A 13,860-nucleotide genomic window follows, 5' to 3' on the forward strand; every position below is an offset into this window, starting at 1 on the left:
TTTTTTCCTCCTCCTCCTTCTTTTCCCGATTGGAAAATGGGTCGACCAAACTGAAAATAGCTAAATACATGTTGCGTGTGTGTGAAGGGAGTGGGGAATGCCTGCTCAATCAAGCATCAGGATAGATTGTACAGCTGTAATCATTGTGATAGTGTGGTACTGGCCCAGCAATAGACAGATGTCTAATGGAATTGAATAGGAAGCCTGGATGCAAACCACGCACAGATGACGCTGCAGGCCATTGTGGGGAAGCATGAACTACTCAGTAAAAAGTGTGTGAGCACTGGTTAGCCACACGAGAGAAATGAAATGGGCTTCCTACCTCCATATACAGAATCGCTCTCAGGTAGATGAAATGTGAAAGGCAACATTTGAGTATTTTAAGAAGAAAATAAGGAGATCTCTTTGTGACCTCAAGGTAGGCTAGGGTTTCTTAGCAAAATGCGAAAAGGTTGATAAGTTAGACTACCTTAAAATTCAGAACTTCTTTCAACAAAAAGCTGGATAAGATATTTACCACATAAACAACAAAAGATAAGTATTCAGAGTATAGACAAATGGGAAATAATAAGACACAATGTGATAGAAACATGGGAAAAAGACTTATTTATAAAGACATTTTATGAAATAGTAGAAAAGTTTGGCCAGTTACATGCAAAAAGATGTTCAACTTCATTTGTAATTAGGAAAATGCAAATTAAAATCACAAAGAAACAACATGACATGAAGGATGGATTAACTAACCTTATTGTGGTCATTTCACAATATATACATAAATCCATTCATCACAAACATTTGAAATATTTGTTATATGTGAATTATATCTCAATACAGCTTAAAAAAACTTATCAAGCCACCAGTAGCCTACTATGAGTAGTCTTGCTTTTTCCATATGATCACTTAACTGAAGTTTTCTTTGATTTTTTTCCTGACTATTCCTCATCACATCAAGATAACAAAGATATATCTCTATTTAGACACACACACCGATACATACACACACCCCTCACAGAAACCTACCATTTGTTCTCACTGGGTTGACAAAAACCCAAGAAGTCTGACACCATGCATACATGAGGACGTGGCGAATGGGAACACTTACATGTTGCTGGACAGCGTAAATTGGAAAACTATTTTGGAAAATAAATTGACATCATCTTGTAAAGCTAAGTACGTACAACCCAGCACCTGACTCATTGGTGTCCGCTGGACCTCAGAGAAACTCCTGTTGGTGTGCAGCAGGACCTGCGCCCTGAGCACTCTCACAGCAGCACTGTGGGTAAAAACAAAATATCGTAAACCATTTTAACATCCTTTGATAAGAAAATGGTTAAATAGACTGTGAGCATTATAGGCATATGAAAATGAACGTGCTCCAGCTACCCACAAACACCTGCATGAATCTTAGAAATGATTTGCTGAGTGAACCAAACATCTTGCAGAAGAGCATATAGAGTAAAATGCCATTTTTATAAAATGTAAAAACCAATTAACACTGAAGAATATTGTTTGAATGACAAAATGATAAGCAGACAATTCAAGATCCTGGCTACCCCTTTGAAAGAGGCAAGGGGATGAACGGGCATGGAGCAAATTGATAACATTGCCTGTGTTGGTAACATTCTGTCTCCTGGTGGGTGCTGGTTTCACAATGTGTATGTTATTATTATGCTTCATAACTCACACACATGCTCCATCTATTCTTTTGTGTGTTGAGTATTGTGAAATTAAAAACAGAAATAACAAGAATGTATGGAAGGACTGGGACTTGACTGGCTGCAGTTACTGTTGCTGGTAGACTCCCTGGAAGGTGAAGAGTGAGGAGGCCACTGTGCAATGTACCCAGACAGGCTGAGCTCATGCTGGAGGGAGAGAAGAGGTGACTCTCATAAGAGTAAAGCCTGACAGGGGTTCCAGGCTCCTGCCAAGGTTGTGTAACATTTGGTGACATCCTGGGAAGGTGGGGGATTACACAGGGTGGCTTAGTCAGTAAAGAATCCGCCTGCAATGCAGGAGACCACCTGCAATGCAGGAGACCAGGGTTTGATCCCTGGGTCGGGAAGATCCCCTGCAGGAGGAAATGGCAACCCATTCCAGTATTCTTAAAGCCTGGGAAATCCCATGGACAGAGGAGCCTGCCCCATAGCTACAGTCTATGGGGTCACAACAGTTGGACATGACTTAGTGAGTAAACCACCCCACATGGGAGTTGGTGCCCTGCAGGCATGGTCATATATGAAAGATAAGAGCCTGGAATTCCGGGGAATCGGAACTGGTTTGGCCAACTGTGATCTCTTGGGATTTCTCTTCCCACGTGATGTCTGATGGTAGTGTTGTACAGTGTAGGCTGTTATTAGACTCTTTAACATAAAAATAAAAGCGCTGCCATGGGGTAACGTCAGCAAGTTTCAGTCCCAAGACAGTTAACTTTTCTGCGAGAATGTGGTGCTGTCAGAATCAACTATGGGCCATTCTAATTCCTACATGTCTGGGGATACGGTGGCTTTGAGTGGGAGGGAGCTAGTCTATCAAAACGGCAATAGTTCTGGAAAATTTTCAAGGAAGTAAAATTAAAGAATGGAAGTGCAGAGTATTCTTTCAATTTCAAGGCATGTGTAAAGGCTCTTTGCCCTGTGCAATTAGGTCCAGGTCTTAGCGGGAATAGGACATGGCAACCCACTCCAGTATTCTTGCCTGGAGAATCCCATGGACAGAGGGGCCTGGTGGGTTACAGCCCATGGGGTCACAAAGAGTCAAACATGACTGACCACACATGCCCCGTGGGGGAAGATGAGATGCCTGTTTCTTCTGCTCCCAACTCTCTTCTTTAAAAATGCCTTGCTTCTCAGTACAGTAGACCTGAAGGAATGTGGATGGTCCTGTTTCAAGAGAACATGGATTAACACTGTGGAAAGATGCTATGGCCAGCCGACAGTAATTCCTTTTATAATGCCAGAAAGACATTGCAATGACCCGGAAATCATGGGTCGGTGAAAACATCTGGATTTTGGTGTGTTGTTTTCCTATTTGTTTATTCAAAAGCCCTCACTTCGGATTCTGTCCCTGGTCATTTAGCAAAGGTCCCCAGTACGAGCCATTGTCTTATATGCCAAAAGACTTGTAGAGAGTCTGTGTGACCAGCAGAAGGCTAGTCTGTCGGGAGTCTCGGTTTTCTGCTTATTCCAACACTGTTGAAACCACGTCCTTTAAAAAAAAATTGCCATCCTGTGGACATTGCCAGCAGGGAGCAGCAGGAGTAATTTGCTGCTGACCTTCCTATTTTTATCAATATTGGGAATTTTGCTTAATACTGTGAAGTTAAAGGAGAATTCTGCTCCCTCCCTCTGTCATTTTCCTATGTTTCATATTATTTATTTTAAAATTTAAAAATTTTCCTTTGGCAGTGCCACATGCATGGCATGTGGGATCTTAGTTTCTCAACCAGGGATTGAACCTGTGCCCCCTGCCCTGGAAGTGTGGCATCATAACCACTGGGCCACCAGAGGAGTCTCTTCCATATTTAAGACTGGTTAAAAATTTCTGCCCAAAATTGACTGAGCAGAACTCAAGGTTCAAATTGCAAGTCCTAACTGGATAGTGCCTGGCTTCCCTGTGCTTTACAAAGACAGGTTTTTAAAATACCTGTCACATCAGAATCTGGAAAGCCTTGGCCATCCCCCACTGCCTACTTCCCTGTCCCAGTCTTGAAACTTTCCATTTACCCAATGCTTAAATATGGAAAAGGTAATAATTAACATTGTGCTCTCACTGCAGGTGATGGCTCTAAATAGCTTACAGGCTCTATGGATGTCTAGAAGCAGTGAAGCCGTGTTCGTTGTTATTGCATGAAATGAAAGAAGCACCTTGGATGATTACAGACAAAGATCTCTTCCCAGTGGCCAGCAGAACCGAGGGGAAGAGCCACCTCTCATTCCCTTCGCAGATGGCCTAGGAGCTGGGAGGATGGGCAGAGAAGCCTGAAAAACCGGCTGGCTTCTAATTGTGTCTTTACAGCCAACTAGGCTACCAAAATGATTATCTTTTTCTCTCCGAGCCTTACTGACCTGTGGCTAATGAGATTTGTGCTTCGATTAGTTGTAGAACATAAATTAGCTAATCAATGGCAATGGATTCGCATTATTTCTCATACATGAGTTCTGCTGCAGTGATCTGTACTGAATATTCAAATCAATTTCGGATACTTTGAACGACTCCGTTAAGGTGACCTGCTGGAATCTGGCTGCATGCGTAGCCTCCTTGGGAGCAGAGGAAGACCAGGCTGAGCCCAGCTCATACCCCAGCCGCTCAGGCATCCGGAGCTCTGCAAACTACCTTGCTTTCCCTTTCACACAATGAGGGTCAAAGAGGATTGGGGAAAAAGTCGTGCGGCTGGTGCGGGGAAGCAACAGAAACTCTGGAGAACTCACAGCCCCACGTGGCCTCCTTTCCTGCAAAGGAACCAGGCTAAGTGGACATCAAAAAGCAGGGAGCTGTTTTCATGTTTCTGGGGTACAAACTTTGCCAAGGGCAGGATCCTGGGTCGTCATCTTCAGTTTTCAACCCGGGGAAGAAAATCTTCACTCTTTGCTATAGTTGTCTCGTCTGTACAATTAACCAGCATCTTGGCATAAAATGTGGAAATTTGTACAGTCTTCCAGGCATCTGTGGGCTTTATGGTACAAGTTCTGTTAGTACTGAAGCCACAGAAAATTAAATGTTCCCCAAAGAACTTCCAGATGTGCTTTATTCTAATGGGGTCATTATGCAGTAAATTAAAAAGCAGGGTAAATGGAACTGTAAAATTTAAATTACTCTAAAACCACATCTCTTTGCTTTGAGCATTCATTTGTGGGGTTGCATTTGCAATAAATGTGAATTAGGCAGCTGCAATAACTGTTAATCATATATTTATAAAATAGTAATGAGGAAATGAATAGCAGAGTAAGACAGCTGCACATTTGTCTGAGAGTGTGTCAACTGTGAACATAATAAGATGTGGAACATTGTTTGGAGCTGGGCTGATAATACAGTGAATGTAAGAGATCGCTTCAGCCTCTTAACTTTACACGAAATTATACATAAAATCCATAAAAGCCCATAATAATGCATTATGCCCCTGAATTGTATTCAATATTTTTCTTTGCTTTGATTTTCTGAAATGAGCTCTACTTTCGCCAAAGCCATCTTCCAGGCATCAGTGAGGCTTTTGTTTCAGGCGATGTCGGGCTTCTGAGATTGCAATTGGATTTAAAGGAAGCAGGGCCGGTGCTGGCAAGGAGTTAATGGTGGTGCTTTGTTTTGTTTCCTCGGACCTGCTGTACACGGCTGGAGGCACGCCTTGTCCCGGGTGGAGGACAGAGGGGCTCCAGGCCTCTGCAACTGACCCCTGAGATCAAGATGGGGGAGAGAGGCCACTGCCAGTCCACCAGAGCGCCTGGGCTGCACGCTGGACCTGGTGAGAGCAGGGACACAGCTTTCAGCCACTGTTCAGATGAGCATCTTCTTGGGGCCCACGGCTGGGAGCTCCAGGCAGGTCTAGTAAAGGTCTGTGGCCTTGTGCTTGGGAAGGATGGTTATCCTGATGGCTGAAGTGATGATTGTTACTTGGAAACCTCCTTGCCTGGTGTTTGAACCAACCCCTCTGAAGGGAGCATCTGTTGAGGCAGAGCTTTCCTGAGCACGGAGAGGCAGGGAAGGGGCCAGTGATGGAGTTAATCCTGGCTGTCCTTGTATCCTGTCCTGTCCAGCTGATCCTGTCTCTCCTCCTGTCCTTGTATCATGGGCATGACCAGGATGAAGCCGGTGCCCCTTACTGAGCATTCAGGGCTCTGCCTGGCCTGGCCCAACCGCATCTCCCCCACCCCCACAATAAACACCCGCAGGGTCCCAGATCTGCCATGATCTCGAGTTTGGTGGCTCTGAGTATGTGGTTCTCTTGACCTGGAATATTCTTCCCTGTTTCAAAGATTCCAGTTGCTCCTGCATGTCCCTTGTGAAGCTGCCCCAGACTCCTGGACCCCTTTCCCTATTCCCCTGGTGCTCATCATGCTACGCGCACCTCACCATGACAGCAGCTGTCTCATCGCGTCTCTGGGGTACTGTAAGTTAGTGTCCATGTACCTGTCAGACTCAGGGCTCCCTGAGCAGACCCTCAGGTGTGGTGCTTTGCTACATCTTGTTTTGGGAGATGCAGCCACTGCATGTTGGTGTAGGATTAAGGACAGTGGCCTGGGAGGGTCCAGCGTGAGCTCTCTTGGCATTTCTACAATTAGGCCAGGTCTCCCTTTTCTCTGGGCGGCCCCCAGCTCTTGGTACGAATGACGATTGTCTGTAAGGAGCTGGAGAAGGAGCAGGTCTAACAGGAAGACTGCAAGTTCCATGTGGGGTGTTTCAAAATAGAATGTTGAGTTCATAACCGTCCTCCCCTCACCCAGGATTTTGTAAGACCCTCACTGAAGGCAGTTTATTGTAGGAAACTGGGACTCACTGTTCTTTCTGGGAAAGAAGGAGGAGGGGGAGAGAGACAGAAACAGAGACAGAGGCAAGGAAACACAGAGACAGAGAAGAGGAAGAGGAGGGGAGGAAAAAGCTTGTTGTACACACGCGCAAGGAACGTTCTGTAAATCTCTTCCCAACCCACGTTCATTTCCCAGTATTTCAGTGTCATTTTTCTTTAACCAACATTTTTTTTTCTTGTTACAAAAATACTATATGGTCATTTTTATAATGTGCAGCATAAAGAATTTCATAATTTATTTAACCATTCCTTATTTGTTTAAAAATTCCTGTTTATTTAACCATTCTCTATATGTTTATTCTCTTATTGTTTATTGAATCATTCTTCATTCATTGAGTACTTATGAATATTTTTTGCTCCTTTAAATAATGTTGTTAAAGTCCTTAAAATCTTTGCCAATTTCATAAGTATAGTATGATGCTTCATTATTATTTTAATTTCAGTTTATTTCTGGTAAAGTAAAATTTCTCTCTCTCTCTCTTTTTTTTTTTTGCTTATTTATGTATAGTTTTTCTCCGGAATGATTAAGTACAGCTTCACTGACAAGGGAGCAGTGTCATCACTGAATGTCTTATGGGGTGCATTGTTTCATTTCACCTTCATATTAACCCCGTTCATAGACCCTATGGTCTGTGCGAGCTTTGGTGACGTTGAGGAGCCCCCCTGAGGTGCATGGTTAGTAGGCGCTGGATCCTGCTGCACTGCAGGCACGTCCTTTCATTTTTCTACTGGGGGCTGACAGCTTCCTCTTTAACTTACGGGAGCTGTTTGCATATTGAGTGTTTAATTCATTGTCCGTGTACCTATAGGCTTTTTCTCTTTTAATGAAGTATAGTTGATTTACAATGCTGTGTTAGTTTTGGGTATACAGCAGAGTGATTCGGTTATATATATATGTATATATAGAGGTTTCCCAGGTGGTGCCATGGTAAAGAATTCACCTGCCAATGCAGGAGATGCAGGTTAGATCCCTGGGTTGGGAAGGCCCCTTGGAGGAGGAAAGCAACCCACTCCAGTATTCTTGTCTGGAGAATCCCATGGACAGAGGAGCCTGGTGAGCCACAGTCCACAGGGTCACAGTCAGACACGACTGAGCCTGCACGTATATATATATATATATTCTATTTCAGGTTCTTTTCCCTGTAAGTTATTACAAATATTGAGCAGTGTTCCCTATGTTATATAGTAACTCCTTGTGATTATCTGTTTTATATATAGTAGTGTGTATCTGTTAATCCTAAGCTCCTAATTTATTTCCCCCCTCTTCTTTCCCCTTTGGTAACCATAAAAAATATGAACACTTCACAAGTTTGCGTGTCATCCTTGTGCAGGAGCCATGCTAATCTTCACTGCATCATTCCCATTTTAGTATATGTGCTGGGGAAGAGAGCACCGGCATGGTCTTTTAAACAGAGGGCTCATGGCCCAGGGTTCCCATCAAAGAAGGGGAAATGGCTCCCCTAAGCAACCCACTGCTCTCCCCGTTTTGTCTTCATTCAGAGTCACCTCTTGGTGGCTCTGCTTCCAGGTTTCTCCCCTTTCGTTGTCTTCTGATGTCTCCACCCTTTGGAAGGTGGGTGGAATGATGGCTGTTCGTCGTCTTACTCGTTTGAGAAAGCTGAGGACTTCCCCGGGTAGGAGAGACGTCAGGGACGCTGATAAAAAACAAAACCTAAACCAGCATTAGTAAAACCAGACCAAATCAAACCAAGCTGAACAAATATCCCAACATGGTGAGTCAGTCCGTTTGGATTTGGGGTGGAGTTGCCAGGTAAAATATAAAATGCCCAGATAAATGAATTTCAGATACATAACACTAAAATTACTAAAAATATTTTTAAAAAATGTCCTATGCACTGTTTGGAACATACTTATTCCCCCAAATTATTTTTTGTTAGAAATTTCTTAGGAGGCTTTTAGTCTTTTTTCAAACCTAATTTTATTGGGATAACTAACATCTGTTATATAGATAGAAAGGACAGTTTAGCAGTATAAACTTATTTTAGAAGTTCAAGTGAACAATATTTAAAATCAATCAATATGAACCATAAAACTGTTTTGAATTTGAGTTTATGAGTTACCTTTGCAACCTACAGCAGCCTCAGCTCCAGTTCAGGTTAGGTTATTTATTTATTTATTTGTAGCAGTGAATAAATCCTGCTTGCAAATGGTAAAAAAAAAAAAAAAAGGCATACCTTAAGATTTAAGCATAGTGGTGAAACGGCCGAGAGGATATACCCCACGTCCAAGGTAAGGAGCAGCAGCTGCACTTTGCTGGAGCAGCTGTGAAGAGATACCCCACATCCAAGGTAAGAGAAACCCCACAAAGACAGTAGGCGCTGAGAGAGGGCATCAGAGGGCAGACAGACTGAAACCACAATCACAGACAACTAGCCAATCTGATCACACAGACCACAGCCCTGTCTAACTCAATGAAACAGCTATGCCATATAGGGCCAGCCAAGATGGACGGGTCTTGGTGGAGAGGTCTGACAGAATGTGGTCCACTGGAGAAGGGAATGGCAAACCACTTCAGTGTTCTTGGCTTGCGAACCTCATGAACAGTATGAAAAGGCAAAAAAATAGGACACTGAAAGATGAACTCCCCAGGTGGGTAGGTGCCCAATATGCTACTGGAGATCAGTGGAGAAATAACTGCAGAAAGAATGAAGGGATGGAGCCAAAGCAAAAACAAAACCCAGTTGTGGATGTGACTGGTGATAGAAGCAAAGTCTGATGCTGTAAAAAGCAATATTGCATAGGAACCTGGAATATTAGGTCCATGAGTCAGGGCAAGTTGGAAGTGGTCAAACAGGAGATGGCAAGAATGAACATCAACATTGCTTATTCTAGGAATCAGCAAGCTGAATGGACTGAAATGGGTAAATTTAATTCAGATGACCATTATATCTACTACTGTGGGCAGGAATCTCTTGGAAGAAATGGAGTAGCCATCGTAGTCAACAAAAGAGTCCAAAATGCAATACTTGGATGCAATCTCAAAAACGACAGAATGATCTCTGTTCATTTTTCCAAGGCAAACCATTCAATATCACAGTAATCCAAGTCTATACCCCAACCAGTAATGCTGAAGAAGCTGAAGTTGAATGGTTCTATGAAGATCTACAAGACCTTTTAGAACTAAGACCCCCAAAAGATGTCCTTTTCATTATAGGGGACTGGAATGCAAAAGTAGGAAGTCAAGAAACACCTGGAGTAACAGGCAAATTTGGCCTTGGAGTACAGAATGAAGCAGGGCAAAGGCTAATAGTTTTGCCAAGAGAACACACTGGTCATAGCAAACACCCTCCTCCAACAACACCAGAGAGGACTCTACACATGGACATCACCAGATGGCCAAAATAGAAATCAGACTGATTATATTCTTGTATATAAGAATGGAGGAGCTCTATACAGTCAGCAAAAACAAGACTGGGAGCAGACTGTGGCTCAGATCATGAACTCCTTATTGCCAAATTCAGCTTAAATTGAAGAAAGTGGGAAAAACCACTAGACCAGTCAGGTATGACCTAAATCAAATCCCTTATGATTATACAGTGGAAGTGACAAATAGATTTAAGGGACTAGATCTGATAGAGTGCCTGATGAATGATGAATGGAGTTTTGTGATATTGTACAAGAGATGGGGATCAAGACCATCCCCAAGAAAAGAAATGCAAAAAAGCAAGATGGCTGTCTGAGGAGGCCTTACAAATAGCTGTGAAATGAAGAGAAGTGAAAAGCAAAGGAGAAAAGGAAAGATATACCCATTTGAATGCAGAGTTCCAAAGAATACCAAGGAGAGATAAGAAAGCCTTCCTCAGCGATCAATGCTAAGAAATGGAGGAATACAATAGAATGGGAAAGACTAGAGATCTCTTCAAGAAAATTAGAGATACCAAGGGGATATTTCATGCAAAGATGGGCACAATAAAGGACAGACATGGTATGGACCTAACAGAAGCAGAAGATATTAAGAAGAGGTGGCAAGAATACACAGAAGAACTGTACAAAAAAGATCTTCATGACCCAGATAATCATGACGGTGTGATCACTCACCTAGAGCCAGACATCCTGGAATGTGAAGTCAAGGGAGCCTTACAAAGCATCACTACAAACAAAGCTAGTGGAGGTTATGGAATTCCAGTGGACCTATCTCAAATCCTGAAAGATGATGCTGTGAAAGTGCTGCATTCAATATGTCAGCAAGTTTGGAAAACTCAGCAGTGGCCACAGGACTGGAAAAGGTCAGTTTTCATTCCAATCCCAAAGAAAAGCAGTGCAAAGAATGCTCAAACTACCGCACAATTGCACTCACCTCACACGCTAGTAAAGTAATGCTCAAAATTCTCCAAGTCAGGCTTCAGCAATACGTGAACCGTGAACCTGCAGATGTTCAAGCTGGTTTTAGAAAAGGCAGAGGAACCAGAGATCAAATTGCCAGTATCCTCTGGATCATCTAAAAAGCAAGAGAGTTCCAGAAAAACATATACTTCTGCTTTATTGACTATGCCATAGCCTTTGACTGTGCAGGTCACAAAAAACTGGAAAATTCTGAAAGAAATGGGAATACCAGACCACCTGACCTGCTTCTTGAGAAACCTGTATGCAGGTTGGGAAGCAACAGTTAGAACTGGACATGGAACAACAGACTGGTTCCAAATAGGAAAAGGAGTATGTCAAGGCTGTGTACTGTCACCCTGCTTATTTAACTTCTATACAGAGTACATCATGAGAAATGCTGGGCTGGAAGAAGCACAAGCTGGAATCAAGATTGCTGGGAGAAATATCAATGACCTCAGATATGCAGATAACACCACTCTTATGGCAGAAAGTGAAGAAGAACTAAAGAGCCTCTTGATGAAAGTGAAAGAGGAGAGTGAAAAAGTTGGCTTAAAGCTCAACATTCAGAAAACAAAGATCATGGCATCTGGTCCCATCACTTTATGACAAATAGATGGGGAAACAGTGGAAACAGTGGTTGACTTTATTTTTCTGGGCTCCAAATCACTGCAGATGGTGATTGCAGCCATTAAAATTAAAAGATGCTTACTCCTTGGAAGGAAAGTTATGACCAACCTAGACAGAATATGAAAAAGCAGAGACATTACTTTTCCAACAAAGGTCCATCTAGTCAAGGCTATGGTTTTCCCAGTGGTCATGTATGGATGTGAGAGTTGGACGATAAATAGTGTTTATAGTCCAATGGGTGTTCATTGGAAGGACTGATGCTGAAGCTGAAACTCCAATACTTTGGCCACCTGATGTGAAGAGCTGACTCATCTGAAAAGACCCTGATGCTGGGAAAGATTGAGGGCAGGAGGAAAAGGGGACAACAGAGGATGAGATGGTTGGATGGCATCACCAACTCAATGGACATGGGTTTGGTGGACTTCGGGAGTTGGTGATGAACAGGGAGGCCTGGCCTGCTGCGGTTCATGGGGTCACAAAGAGTTGGACATGACTGCATGACTAAATTGAACTGAACTCCTTGGAAGGAAAGTTATGACCAACCTAGACAGAATATGAAAAAGCAGAGACATTACTTTGCCAACAAAGGTCCGTCTAGTCAAGGCTATGGTTTTTCCAATATTCACATATGGATGTGAGATTTGGACTGTAAAGAAAGCTGAGCACTGAAGAATTGATGCTTTTGAACTGTGGTGTTGAAGAAGACTCTTGAGAATCCCTGGGATTGCAGGGAGATCCAACCAGTCCATCCTAAAGGAGATCGGTCCTGAATGTTCATTGGAAGGACTGATGCTGAAGCTGAAACTCCAATACTTTGGCCACCTAATGCGAAGAGCTGACTCATTGGAAAAGACCCTGATGCTGGAAAAGATTGAGGGCAGGAGGAGAAGGGGACGACAGAGGATGAGGTGGTTGGATGGCATCACCAACTCAATGAACATGAGTGTGAGTGAACTCCGGGAGTTGGTGATGGACAGGGAGTCCTGACGTGCTGCAGTCCATGAGGTTGCAAAGAGCTGGACACGACTGAGGGACTGAACTGAACTGAATTGAATCAATTAAACAGTAATGAAAGAGAACCTTTTTTCTGAGATGTGTTCAGAAACAAGTTGCAACCCTAGTTGATGTATTAGTGTCTCCACTGCATTTCCCAGGTGGCCCAGTGATGAAAGAATCTGCCTGCAATGCAGGAGATTCAAGAGACGTGGGTTTGATCCCTGGGCTGGGAAGATCCCCTGGAGGAGGAAATGGCAGCCCATTCCAGTGTTCTTGCTTGGAAAGTTCCATGGACAGAGAGGCCTAGAGGGCTGAAGTCCATGGGGTCACAAAGAGTTGGACACAACTGAGTACACACACAGACTGCATTCAATTTTGGAAGGCGTGTGGTTATGCTAAAAAACTATATATGATAAAAAGCTTAGTTTGAGTCAAATATTGGAAGGCCCCCTGAGAACACAGAAGAGCCCTGAGCTAGAGCAAAGCTGGGGATATCCTGGCCCTGTCCCTCCCTCTTAGACAACAAGAGTGTGTTGTGAGTCAGGCTGGCCAGTGCCCAGGCCACAGTGGTTGGTCATGTTGGCACCAAGAGGCTCTTGTTGGAGCCTGAGCCCAAGGCTTGGTGTGAAGGCATCAACACGGGCCCCACTTTGGCCCCGACTGCTAGGAGCCTGTAGGTTGCTCCGACAGTGTTTGTTTTCCCCTTTGTAACAGTAATGGGTCTTCTCTGCTGACTCAGCTGGTAAAGACTCTGCCTGCAACGTGGGAGACCTGGGTTCGATCCCTGGGTCGGAAAGATCCCCTAGAGGAGGGAATGGCTACTCACTCCAGTATTCTTGCCTGGAGAATTCTATGAATAGAGGACACGGTGGGCTACAGTCCATGGGGTCACAAAGAGTCAGACATGGCTGAGTGACTAACACTTTCAGACCTTTCGGAACTGTAATAGCTGCCATTGATTGAGAAACCACTAAGGCTGGGCCCTGTGAGGCGACTTCACACTGATGGGAACATACCGTGAAAGAGAAATTCAGGGTTCTTACACTGCTCCCAGGCAGAGGAGTGAATGCAGCTGGAAGGAACACTCTGGAAAGCCTGCTGGGGTCCAGTGTGTGTGTGTGGGGGGGGTGGCAAATCTGAGTGACCAGAGCTAATGAACTTTCTGGGAGGATGGGTCTGGCAGACCACACAGCCTTGGCTTTGACAATGGGCTAGTCCAGTGCATGGGCTTCCCAGGTGACCTAGTGGGAAAGAATCCACCTGCCAATTTAGGAGATGTGAGTTTGATCCCTGAGTCAAGAAGATCCCCTGGAGAAGCAAATGCCAACCCACTCGAGTATTCTTGCCTGGAGACTTCCATGGACAGAGGAGCCTGA

General features: G+C 43.9%; 1 long non-coding RNA gene and 1 other non-coding gene across 4 annotated transcripts in view; one reads left to right on the plus strand and one right to left on the minus strand.

The window, feature by feature from the left end:
- LOC147344483 (uncharacterized) overlaps nucleotides 1–13,860 on the plus strand; it is a 66,989-nt gene that overhangs the window by 38,649 nt on the left and 14,480 nt on the right. Inside the window, exon 3 of one of the 3 annotated variants that reach the window (XR_015155438.1) lies at nucleotides 3,775–4,523. The exons of the other annotated variants lie outside the window; for them this stretch is intronic. This is a non-coding gene — a long non-coding RNA (uncharacterized LOC147344483). Of the gene's footprint in view, nucleotides 1–3,774; nucleotides 4,524–13,860 lie in introns of those variants that run through there. 3 annotated transcript variants of the gene reach the window in all.
- On the minus strand, nucleotides 7,804–7,910 carry LOC147344484 (U6 spliceosomal RNA). Its single transcript, XR_015155903.1, has one exon. It is a non-coding gene; the product is annotated as a U6 spliceosomal RNA (small nuclear RNA).

The sequence above is a fragment of the Bos grunniens genome, chromosome 26 (assembly GCF_055505025.1).
Source record: "Bos grunniens cultivar Pamir isolate PY7600 chromosome 26, Bosgru_T2T1.0, whole genome shotgun sequence".
In the NCBI taxonomy this organism is placed as follows: domain Eukaryota; kingdom Metazoa; phylum Chordata; class Mammalia; order Artiodactyla; family Bovidae; genus Bos; species Bos grunniens.